This window comes from Saccopteryx bilineata, chromosome 8 (assembly GCF_036850765.1).
Source record: "Saccopteryx bilineata isolate mSacBil1 chromosome 8, mSacBil1_pri_phased_curated, whole genome shotgun sequence".
Classification (NCBI taxonomy): Eukaryota; Metazoa; Chordata; class Mammalia; order Chiroptera; family Emballonuridae; genus Saccopteryx; species Saccopteryx bilineata.
In genome coordinates, this window is record NC_089497.1 from 44001232 (window position 1) to 44013904 (window position 12673).

Genomic DNA, 12673 nt, shown 5'->3' on the forward strand with positions numbered 1-12673 from the left:
CGCCCGCTGATGGGCAGAGCATTGCCCCTGGTGGGTGTGCCGGGTGGATCCCGGTCGGGCGCATGCGGGAGTCTGTCTGACTGTCTCTCCCCGTTTCCAGCTTCAGAAAAATACAAAAAAAAAAAAAAAAAAAAAATGTTAGAAAATATTCCTGTAATTTTTCAATTTGAGATCTGAAAATACATATTGAGGTTATCTATAAAATATATAATAAACCATGGTATACAAATTTTTTATACTCACCTTGAAAATAAATATTGCTTCAACTGTTCTCCCAAGGCCACGTGTACATTAAAACATAATCTGAATTAATTTGCCCACCTGCAGTGTTTAAATCTAAAAGTAATTTACTATTAATAAGGCAGGCCATTGAAGATAATTCCTACATTGTAGACCAAATTCTCTAACCCGTGCCAAAACTGAGAAGTCCAGCAAAATTTAATTATATATCTATGTTTGTAATGTTTATGTGTTTATTATATTTTCCTATTACACTGTAAGCTCCACAGGGTAAGGGTTATGTCTTTTTTGTTCAATCGTTATATATAACAACTAGGAAGATCCTGGCACAGAAGAAACTCAATAGATACATGCTGGAGAATAGAAAGAAGGGATGGTGTGAAGGAAGGTGGGAGGATTATGATTAGCTAATATCCTCTAGCATTATTTGTGTGATTCTGGAGAGAAAAAAATGTTTAAATGTACAGTCGTTCGAGTTAGTTTACCTACCCAGCAATTCAATGATCCATCCAAATATCCTAGAAATCAAGAAAATTTAAAACACGCTTAAAAATAAAAAAATAGATGAAAAATGAGAAAGAAATTAATGAGAAACACAATGCTTTATATACGTATATATGTAAAGACACAAATATAAAAGAAAGAAAATTTGCTTTCTTAACTTCTTCAGTATAACCTTATTATAACCCCAATTATAATGTTTTTATTATAACAAAACACTAAGAAAATATTTACTACTTCCTCATCTGGTCATGTACTACAGAAACTATGTAAGCCAGGTTCCTTATATCATGAGCCATAGAGTCTATTGGAGGAGACAATCCTCCAACAATTAATATTCAATCACAATAAAAGGTAGTAAGTTATAATAGTAAGAATAGGTTTTCCTGAGACAAAGCAGGATTTTTCTCTGAACCAGCATAAATGCTTACATGGTAATTGCTGTACTTTGATGCCACTATGTCCTGCTCCAAGAGATTTTTTGATACATATAAACATTGTTGGCTCTTGATGCATAGGAAAATTTTACTTGTACAAATGAGATCTGAACATGTAAATCATTATCACATAAAAAAACACGTTTGAAAAATGACCTTTTTCTTATAAGTGAAAGTCTAACTCTGATTCCATTTAACCTTGTAATATGTTTCTGTCATTCCACTGGACCAGCTCACACAGACTGGGCTCTTGATCGGTCCTGGGCTCAACCATCTGGTCCTTAATTTACTTAATTCTTTTTTAATACTGACAAGTGTATTAGTAACACTTCTTTGATCACTGGTAAATAGAGAGCCACCGCACAACCAAGATTTAACCTAATTCTGAAAGTCACTAATTAATTGCGGTTAGAGATTGGGGAGTATCACAGAGATACAGTGGTACCTTCAGATACAAGCAGACCAACATACAAACGTTTTTAAGATACAAGCTGTGACTCGGTCCATATTTTTGTTCGAGATCCGAGCAAAATTCTGAGATACAAGCCGTGATTGGGGAAGCTGCCACTAGTCGGTGCATTGGCGCACGGGTCCAGTATCAGCAGCACAACACCAGCATCTTGTTTTTTCTCACGTGTTACCCGCAGAATCAAGTCGTCTCAAGAGCTGTACTCGTTCTTGCATCATTTTTGCATTTTTTACTAACTTTTTTTGTGTGCTACCATGGGGTCGAAGAAAGTGAGTATAAAGGACAGTGATGAGAAGAGAATGATGTCAACAGAAGTAAAGCAAGAAATAATAGAAAAACATGAATGTGCTGTACGAGTAATTTAACTGGCAAGGCTGTATGACCGCAATACATCTACAATTTGTACCATCCTTAAACAAAAAGATGCCATCAAAAGTGCAAATCCAGTGAAAGAAACTACAATTCTGACCCAATTAAGGAAAAATATCCATGAAGAAATGGAGAAGCTTCTGCTGGTATGGATGAAAGAGAAAGAGAAAGAGAAAGAGCTGGAAAAAGATACAATGACGGAGACTGTAATATGTGAAAAGCCACATTTTATTTAAGGTGACTTGAAGAAGAAAGAGCCATCAACCTCAAAAGAGGCAGCAGAAGATATGTTTAAGGCAAGTCACGGCTGGTTTGAAAATTTCAAGAAGAGATCTGGCACCCACTCGGTGGTGAGGCATGGTGAAGCTGCAAATGTTGACATTAAGGCAGCTGAGGAGTATATCACACGTTTTGCTGCGCTTATTACAAAGGAAGGCTACATCCCCCAACAAAGGTTCAACTGAGACGAAACAGGCTTATTTTGGAAAAAAGTGCCCTGGAGAACTTTCATGACTGCAGAGGAGAAGAAGCTGCCAGGCCATAAACCCATGAAGGACTGTCTGACCCTTGCATTGTGTGCAAATGCTAGCAGTGACTGTAAAGTAAAGCCACTGCTAGTGTATCATTCCAAAAATCCTCGAGCCTTTAAGCCTCAGAAGATTCTTAAAGAAAAACTGCAGGTTATGTGGCGCACCAATGCTAGGGCATGGGTTATGCAGCAGTTTTTTATTGAATGGGTAATTCTCGTCTTTGGTCCTGTAGTGAAGAAACATCTTCAGGAAAATAAACTCCTGATGAAAGCATTACTAATCTTGAAAATGCTCCAGCCGATCAACCTGGTCTTGAAGATGACATTCTCGATGAGTTCAAATTCGTCCAAGTCCTCTACCTCCCACCCAACACGACTTCAATCTTGCAACCTATGGATCAGCAGGTCATGTCCAACTTTAAAAAGCTTTACACAAAGCACTTATCCTGCCACTGCTTTGAGGTGACTGAGAATACAAATTTAACCCTTCAAGAGTTTTGGAAAGATAACTACAACATCGTGATTGTTTACGCATTATTGACTTGGCATGGCAAGAGGTTACAAAAAGAATCTTGAACTCGGCATGGAAAAAATTATGGCCTGATGTTGTTGCAGACAGGGACTTCGTAGGATTCTAACCAGAGACCAAGACTGAGGTAGAAACGTTGGAGGAGACTGTGTCCCTTGGAAAGTCGATGGGTCTGTAGGTAGATTAGAGTGACGTAAACAAGCTCATCGAGGAACATGAGGAGGAACTCTCAACTGAGGAGTTGAAGGAGCTACAGATGATGCAACATACGGAGCTTCTGCAAGAGATTAGTAGTGAGGAGGAGGTAGAGTCGGAGGAAGTGATTTCTACAAGTGACATTAAAGACATGCTGGCAATGTGGGAGAAACTTTCAAGTTTCATTAAGAAGGAACACCCAGGAAAAGTTTCAACTGGTCGTGCCTCAGCACTTTTTAATGACACTTGTTTGTCACATTTCCATAACATTTTAAAAGGCAGGCAAAAGCAAACCTCTTTGAATAGATTTTTCTTCAAAAGTCCTGCAAGTGAATGTGCCGAAAGTGCAGCCAAAAAGGAAAAACAAGTGATGACTAAATTAAAAATACGTAATGTTAAGCTTAGGTTAAGTTTAAAGTTAAAAAAGTGCATTTTTTTACAATTAAGTTTTTGTGGTTTCATTTTAAGTAAAGAAAGTGCAGTTTTAGTTTTGTTTAAAGTAAAGAAAATGCAGTTTTAGTTTACATTTAGTGTTAAGAAAGTGCAGTTTTAGTTTACGTGTCTACAGTGCCTGCATCCCTTCCTCCCTCCCTCCTCCTCTGCCATTCACCTCCATTAGCCACACTTGTCTGTCTCCAAGATAAGAATACAGTACTAAATAACACTTTTTTCTTTTACTTCGTATATTTTGTTATGCATTTGTAAAGTATACATGTGTGTTTCTTAATTAAAACCATGTCTTTTTTTATAATTTAGGATGGTTTGGGGATGTTTCACAGGGCTGGAACAAATTAAATCTATTTCAGTTATTTTAAATGGGAGAAATTTGTTTGATATACGAGTTGACTGACTTACGAGCTTGGTTAGAGAACAAATTACACTGGTATCTCAAGGTACCACTGTATGTTGAGCATTACTACAATAAGTAATCTAATTCCAAAGAAGTAAGCATGTTAATTTGCTTCCTACTTTATTAGAGAAATAAAAAACATCTTATCATCACTAAAGAATATAAAGAGAGACCTGAATATTTGAGGAAATGGTAGATAGAAGACAAAACGCAGCATTTAGGCAAGAAAAACAAATGGCCTACATACTATAGGCAATTTTATGGTTTCTCTTGGTATATTCTGATCGCTCCATTTATCAGTGTGTTCCATGAGCATAGTTTATTCAATTAATAAACAAAAGCTTCCAAAGAAAACAAATAAGGTAAATTAATCCAGTTAAATGAATTGATTCTCCTTCTGGTACTTAAGGTATACATACATTACACAACTTTGAAAGCTGCATTAATCCTTTCAAACCATTAAGGTCACACTTACTTGAGCTTTTGTTGGCTTATAAGAGAGAACACAGTTTCCAAAGGTGCTAAAAAGTCATTTAGATAGAAGGTATTGTCTAATTCAGTACTGAAACTGGGAATTCAGGTATTTTAAGTTAATTAAAGAACATTTATTTTTTAAATGAGAGATAGTCTAAACACCTTCATTTTCCATTAAATTTAGATTCTTTCAAAGAACATCTACGTATTGTTGTGTGTGTTAATTCAAGCATCATTTAAAGTTTTGTAACTGAATTCCCTAAAAATAATAATTCTGAGTAAGGTCAAATCCATTCTCCTCATTTTTAAGATCAAACAATAAAATATCAACTAAAATTCTCTTAGAGATTATTTTTTGGTTCTAGTCTATTTCCCTTTTTTCATGAACACTTTGGGAAAAGATGACATGCAATTATAGTACTTACCCTAAATAACTAGAATCTCAGACTAAAACTTATAAAGTTGTGGACTGTGAGATAGATATTAGTATTTTCTTAATCAAATTTTGCAACAAATAAACAAAAGTTAATTGGTTCACATGTAGATGTAAATTGATGAAAGGCCAAAGATTAAGAATAAATGGGAGTGGGAGGGAGCACACTGTTTAATATGTAATTTAAGAACTGTTAAGGAAGTGGGGCATGGTTTACCAGTATATGAAAAAAGAAGAATGGATGCTTTTGCATACAAAAAAAATGCAGGTACAGAAACATAATAGAAGCTTTGTGTTTCAATGGAACTTAAAATCCTCTGGGCAGTGATCTCCTAAGAAAGAACAGAAACAGATACAATGCAATGATTAACTAACTGACAAATCTATTATTCATGACAGGTATGTAAGACTCAGGGCACCGAGGTTGGTGGCCTTTCCTCATGAAGCAACTTTGCCAGTACAGACTGGATGCCTGGAATCAGGCATGACACAAAAACAATAAAGCCTACAGCCAGCTAAGGGAAGATTCAGCACAATCCAACTATAGTTTTGTTTTGTTTTTCTTTTCTTTTTCTTTTTCTTATTAATTTTAATGGGGTGACATTAATAAATCAGGGTACATATGTTCAGAGAAAACATCTCTAGGTTATTTTGACATTTAATTATGTTGCATACCCATCACCCAACTATAGTTTTTAATAGCACTAGAAATCTCTATTGAATGTTTCTCCTTATAATTAGCATATACTGTATTTACAGAATATTGCCCAACACTTACCTCTATCTTACTGTGCATAGCAACATGCCTGAAACAATTACCTGGAAATTTGTAGCATACTACAGAACAAAGTGACTTTATCATTAGTTGGCAAAAATTTATGTTGATAGGTATGACCATCTTGTCATTACATGAACAGATGGTGAAAGTGAGTCCACTTCACTAACAGTATATTATGTGGGTCTTTTTATCCCTGAACAACCAAACCAAACCAAACGAAAGTACAACACAGAAGAGGTCATTATGCCTTCCCTCATTTGGTTGGCAGCTTTATCTGTGAAATACGAAAATTAAAAAAAAAACAATTTGGACTGTAATCCTGCATAGTACCATTTCCACATACCATTTAATTAAATATTTAAGTATTCATATTTTAAAAATTATACTGATATTTGTGAGATTTTTTTAATCTTTCAACTTCATAATCTGCAATAAAAGGAGAAAAATAAAATACTCATATAGCTGGCCCTGGCCGGTTGGCTCAGCGGTAGAGCATCGGCCTGGCATGCGGGGGACCCGGGTTCGATTCCCGGCCAGGGCACACAGGAGAAGCGCCCATTTGCTTCTCCACCCCCCACCCCCTCCTTCCTCTCTGTCTCTCTCTTCCCCTCCCGCAGCCAAGGCTCCATTGGAGCAAAAGATGGCCCGGGCGCTGGGGATGGCTCCTTGGCCTCTGCCCCAGGCGCTAGAGTGGCTCTGGTCGTGGCAGAGCGATGCCCCGGAGGGGCAGAGCATCGCCCCCTGGTGGGCAGAGCCACGCCCCTGGTGGGCGTGCCGGGTGGATCCCGGTCGGGCGCATGCAGGAGTCTGTCTGTCTCTCCCCGTTTCAAGCTTCAGAAAAAATACAAAAAAAAAAAAAAATACAAAAAAAAAAAATAAAAGAGCTGATAAAGTATGTGGTTTAAGAGTACATCTTTAGTATTTCTATACCTTAAAATATTACTGACTATTAATTTTTCATCAAGTTGTCATTTTCTCTGACATTTGGTTTTATTAATCAAGGCATTTATCATTAATTTGTAGAAAATATAATTAAGCCAAAAAAATAAAATCCTTAAAAGGTTAAAATTAGAAAGCAGGTGAATTAGAACTTTGACATTACCCTGCTGACATATAGGAGCTTTCTGAAAGTATGGGAATCAAGTTTTTGCAGTAAGTTTGGTGTCTTAATCTTGCCTTAATCTGGCTGGGTTTTTTTGTTTGTTTGTTTGTTTCTAATGTTATAAAGATTTGATTTAAAGATCTCTGACAGTTCTGACATTCAGGTGAAAGTACTGCTGCTGCATTTGGAACCATTTGCATATCCCACTGCTAAATGGAATTTTTGAGGTATGCACTGGTGTAAAGAAATTAAAAACAAGCTATCCCACGTGCTTCAGTATATGTAGTCACAACACTGATGGCTGGATCACACCACCCCACCCTCCTCCAATGTAACCTGTGATTTATTCTTCTATAATAAATTATTGTACCATGTTATTCTCACTGGAAATCTAACCATGCATGTAAGAAGCACTGTAATTACAGCCCCCTCTTGTCTAAGAAATCTTCAATACCTATGAGCTCTTCCTACAAAATGCAGGGACACAAGTTGATTGTAAACTTCTTGCATGAAATCCTGAACTTTAGTATCCACAAAATTTCATCTGAACAGTTGTACTGTTCTCAAAAAAAGCATTTTTATTTCTTAGAATTAGTTTTAAAGCTCTTCCTGATGAGGAATAGGTACTAAGATTTTGACTTTGAGCCAATATGTCTATGTAAGAGAAGAGCAAGTTACAAAATCAGAACCATTTCAAACTGATGTAATAAGGGAGAGCCCATAATACATTCCCATATAGAAGGAAGAAGGGGTACAGCAACGCCCAATTAGGCTTAGATATTCTCAGATGATACAAGCTTTATTCTTTTTTGACTTATAATTACAAATTATGGCCCTGGCAGGTTGGCTCAGTGGTAGAGCGTCGGCCTGGCGTGCATAAGTCTCAGGTTCGATTCCGGCCAGGGCACACAGGAGAAGCACCCATCTGCTTCTCCACCCCTCCCCCTCTCCTTCCTCTCTGTCTCTCTCTTCTCCTCCTGCAGCGAAGCTCCATTGGAGCAAAGATGGCCCGGGCGCTGGGGATGGCTCCTTGGCCTCTGCCCCAGGCGCTAGAGTGGCTCTGGTCGCGACAGAGCGACGCCCGGAGGGGCAGAGCATCGCCCCCTGGTGGGCAGAGTGTCACCCCCTGGTGGGCGTGCCAGGTGGATCCCAGTCGGGCGCATGCGGGAGTCTGACTGTCTATCCCCGTTTCCAGCTTCAGGAAAAAAAATAATAATAATAATAATAATAATTACAGATTATTTTTTAGGCAGACATAGAAAAAGATATTTAATATGTTAAAGGGCAATAAAGGAAAGACTTGAGTTAGTAAACCCAAAAACTTAAATACGTATTATTAAACTTTTCAAAAAGATAAAATCCATTAAAAAAATCACTGGACATTACCTTTTAGCCTTCAGAGTCTCAATGGGCAAGTCTTAACACTTCCTTTGTGTGACTGTAAAAAGAAACATTTAAAATTAGAAATTTGCCAAGAAAACAATTTAATTTCCATAGTATCTTTATGACTAGTTATGGGAAGTAGCTAGCCAAGTTTGAATATGTAAACTATGTCTAGAATATGTCAACTAATATCTATCGTTTTTTTTAAAGGCTAACATTCATTTGTGTATGTGCAGAACAACTACTCAGTAAAATGTGGGTTTATACAGAGAACAGGTTACTTATTATAGTATTATTTTAAAATTTTCTAATTTACACAAATATTTATATTTTTATAATTTAGAAAACTAGTACCAAATAGTCTTTATCCCATTTATTTTTTTATTTTTAAGTATCAGAGATTTTGCAAAGATTTACTACATACAATATAATGGTAAGTACTAATGAGTTAGGAAATATATAAGACAAAAAAGACACAGACTCTATCCTCAAAATAGTGAGTGAAGATAATACAAAAAGATAATCCAAAAAGAATAAAAAGTAAATGGGTGGAAAAAAATAGGCAGCAGAGAGTAACATATTCAAAATAGCTTGAATTGGTCTCCAGTACCTAATGCATTGACATGAGAACACGGTTTTGTTTCCTGTCCTAGCGAGCAAGGCTAGTACTAGGGTCCTTCTCAGATTGTGAGGGAGGGATGTCAAATAATTGGATAGTATAGAATCAAAGCTGAGATCGGGAGCAGTCAAGCAGGCAGGATGTAAACGTACCTCTAAAGTCAATTTGGTGAGTTTGAACAAGAAAAGATTTTACTAGAAACAATTCTCCTCTTACAACTTCAGTTTGATATTGTACGTCCTTGGAAAGTGATCTAAATTTGCTTTGAAACCTCAATGATGACCTTTGAGGTCATATTTACTAATAATCTCCATAAAAATTCAGACATTTGAAGTCTCGAAAGCAGTTTTACTAATGAAAATGCAAACATAACCATAAGCCAACCCTGTAAAACAGTATGTCTACAATAAAAGGCCCACTAAAATGAAAAAAAAAAGTCTTGGAGAATTTTAATTGATTGGATCTTTAATAGTCATAAATGATATTTTACAAAGGGGGAAAAAAACAAACCACACCAAAAGAAACCCGTTACCTTGTTTTGTTATATAACACCTTAAGTCTAACAATTTATTTGCTTATGTTTCCCCTCCTAGAATGAATACTAAATGAAAGACTATAAACAATGGGTTGTAGAAATGAGTTTAGGCTTTACTGATTGATAAACGGGATTTAGAAAAGGAAGGTGAGAGCCCTAATATATTCAGGCTACATGAGTAATATCATACTTATTCTGCAACATCAAACTTTAGAAGAGGCACTGAAAATTAGAATTTCTTAGGAGATCTAAGATCAGAGCCATTATTCATGGAAAAACAAAGGGTAAATAGGAATGGAAAAGAAAAAGTTCAGGTTTTTAAGGATGAAGGAGGGAAGGACATATGAGAAAAATATATAATTTAGCTACTGCACGATATGTTATAAAATTAATTTTTCTTTTTTTGTCTGTCTACCCCAAAAGAATGAACGTGCCATAAGGTCAACACTCTTTTTTTGACTATATTACCCATTTTCATGAATGGTTTCTGCCACAGAGTAGGAGATCAATGAATATTTGTTGAATAAAAGAATGAACAGCCTGACCAACCTATGAAACAGGCACTAAGTATATTTACATCGTCTACAGGTGAAGAAATTTATGCTTAAACAAGTGAAATGTGATAAATTAAACAATGCCCTTTTATACCTCTAAATTTATACAACCCATTATTTATAGTCTTCCACTCAATATTCATTCTAGCAGGGAAAACAAACAAGATGCAAATAAATTGTTAGACTTACAGTGTTATATAACAAAACAAGGTAACAGCATTGATAATTACATGGGCTGATATTTGCATGGATTTGCACAGCAAAGCTTCTCAGAGGAGATGACAATAACAAAAGGCCTCAATGAAGTGACACAGTCAAAAATTATTTGGCCTGACCAGGAGGTGGCGCTGTGGTAGAGAGTCAGAGGGTCGCAGAGAACCCAGGTTTGAAACCCCAAGAACATCGGCTTGAGTGCGGGCTAATCTGGTTTGAGCAAGGCTCACCAGCTTGAGCCCAAGGTTGCTGGCTTGAGCAAGGGGTCATTCCGTCTGCTGTAGCCCCCAGGTCAAGGCACATATGAGAAAGCAATCAATGAACAACTAAGGTGCCGCAATGAAGAATCAATTGATTCTCATCTCACTCCCTTCCTGTCTGTCTGTCCCTATCTGTTCCTCTGTCTGTCTCTCTGTGTCTGTCACACACAAAAAAAATTATTTGGGAGACAATATGGATTAAAACAAGATAGATATTACCTTTCTCACAAAACGGCTAGCACACAGGGAACAGTATTCTCAATGACTACTATTTTATTGTGCTATTTTTTTAAATACTAAATTCCAACACTATTGTTATAAATTTGTCAAACATTCATTTTCTATTTCCCTACAACTCCTTAAATAGTGCCTAGCAAGAATTCAGTAAAAACATCTATAACTGAAAATAGAAATACACATTACCAATTCATTAATTAGAAAAAGTAAACAGATTATGTGAGTATAAAAAGGTCGCCATATTTAATGTGATTGAGTCAATTTAATTGTTAAATCAATGTTTCTTAATAATCATGTGTGGATTAAAAAGAAAAAGATATTTAAAATGTCTACAGCCAATAAATCATAGATTACAAAATAAGGAAAAATGAGGAGAAAAATGAAGTTTTCAAATATTAACCCACTGTCTTGACCATTTACATGTTCTGTCTGCTTTCATCAGCTTAATACATTTTCTAGTGCAAGGAGTCTACTACACAGGTATCCAATTCAGTTATATATTCCTATTATGAACCCTGAGCCTGATAATTTCGCAAACAGTCAATAAATCCTTGTTGAACTGAACTGAACTAAAAATATCCTTGGTAATTCTGAATCTTTAAAGTTAGTTCAAATTTTGAAATAATATAGAGGACTGCAATAGAAAAAAAATCAAGTGTTAGGCTTTGACCCTATAGCAAAGGAGTAACAAACAAGGTTAGTTTTTATCAAAGGTTAAAATATACTGCTCATAAAACTTAGAGGATATTTCAAAATGAATATGAAGCTATAAAATATCCCCTAATATTTGTGAGCAGTACATATAAGACAGCATAAAGAGACAGTTAAGTGAAACAGACCATAGGGATTCGGTATGGGGTAAATATTACTGGTAGCATTTCCACAGTGTTGAGATAACTATTAACTAATTTATGTAAGAAAAAAACAATTTTTGTTGTTGACCTCTTACCAGACACAAAAATAAAAACCAATTGACAGACTGGTTTATGAATTTGACTACTTAAATAAAAAAATTTTATACGTCCAAAAATATCTTCAACAAAATTAATGAGGCCAACAATAAATAAAAACAAATATTTGAATGTATGTGATATTCATCATCTTTTCTTATAAATAAAACAAATCTCATTTTTTTCAAATGAACATGTAATTCAAAATAGAACACAAGCTGAGATACATATGAAATAATAATCTGTAACAGCAATAAAATAAACAAAAATTAAAATAACCTAAATGTTCCATGTAATGAACCAGTTAAATAAATTATATGTGATATAATCATAAACTTTAATTAAATATGGCAAGTGAAAATTTACAATGTGCCATTAAACTTAAAAAACAGGTAATAAAATGAAATAAAATAGTGATTTTAGTAATTTGTATAAACATATATAGAGACTGTATAGTGTTTAGTCATATGTACATGTAAATGTAGATTTGTATGTATGTGTATCTATGTATTAGAAAAAACATGTAAACTAAATTGTTTCTGATATTTATCTAAGATATTCTGATTATGGCATATATTTTTCTTCTGAAAATATATATTTGAAGTTTCTACAATAAAGACAGATTATCTTTTATAAATAAAAAGAAATTAAAGACACTTGCTCTATGTTTCATTAAAAAATAAATATTCTATTATTAGATTTTTTATATGTTAAGAAAGCCATCTGAAAATGTCTATTTTCCCTATTTCTGAGAAAGGCCACATTTATTAACTGCATAGATTAAAATTTAAAAAATAAAGAAAGTAAAAAAGATGGAGAGAGGGAGAGAAGAAAGAGCAACAAACAGAAAAAAAGAAAGAAAACAGCCCTGGCCGGTTGGCTCAGCGGTAGAGCGTCGGCCTGGCGTGCGGGGGACCTGGGTTAAATTACCGGCCAGGGCACATAGGAGAAGCGACCATTTGCTTCTCCCCCCCCCCTCCTTCCTCTCTGTCTCTCTCTTCTCCTCCTGCAGCCAA

The 12673-nt window shown here is 35.5% G+C and overlaps 1 protein-coding gene across 7 annotated transcripts in view; it reads right to left on the reverse strand.

Annotated features, from left to right (window-relative positions):
- Positions 1 to 12673, reverse strand: part of ZBTB20 (zinc finger and BTB domain containing 20) — an 894540-nt gene that overhangs the window by 719696 nt on the left and 162171 nt on the right. For all 7 annotated transcript variants that reach the window (XM_066240869.1, XM_066240865.1, XM_066240864.1 and 4 more), the window contains exon 2: positions 8293 to 8344. The gene's annotated coding sequence lies outside the window, so the exon portion shown is untranslated. The remainder of the gene's footprint in view (positions 1 to 8292; positions 8345 to 12673) is intronic.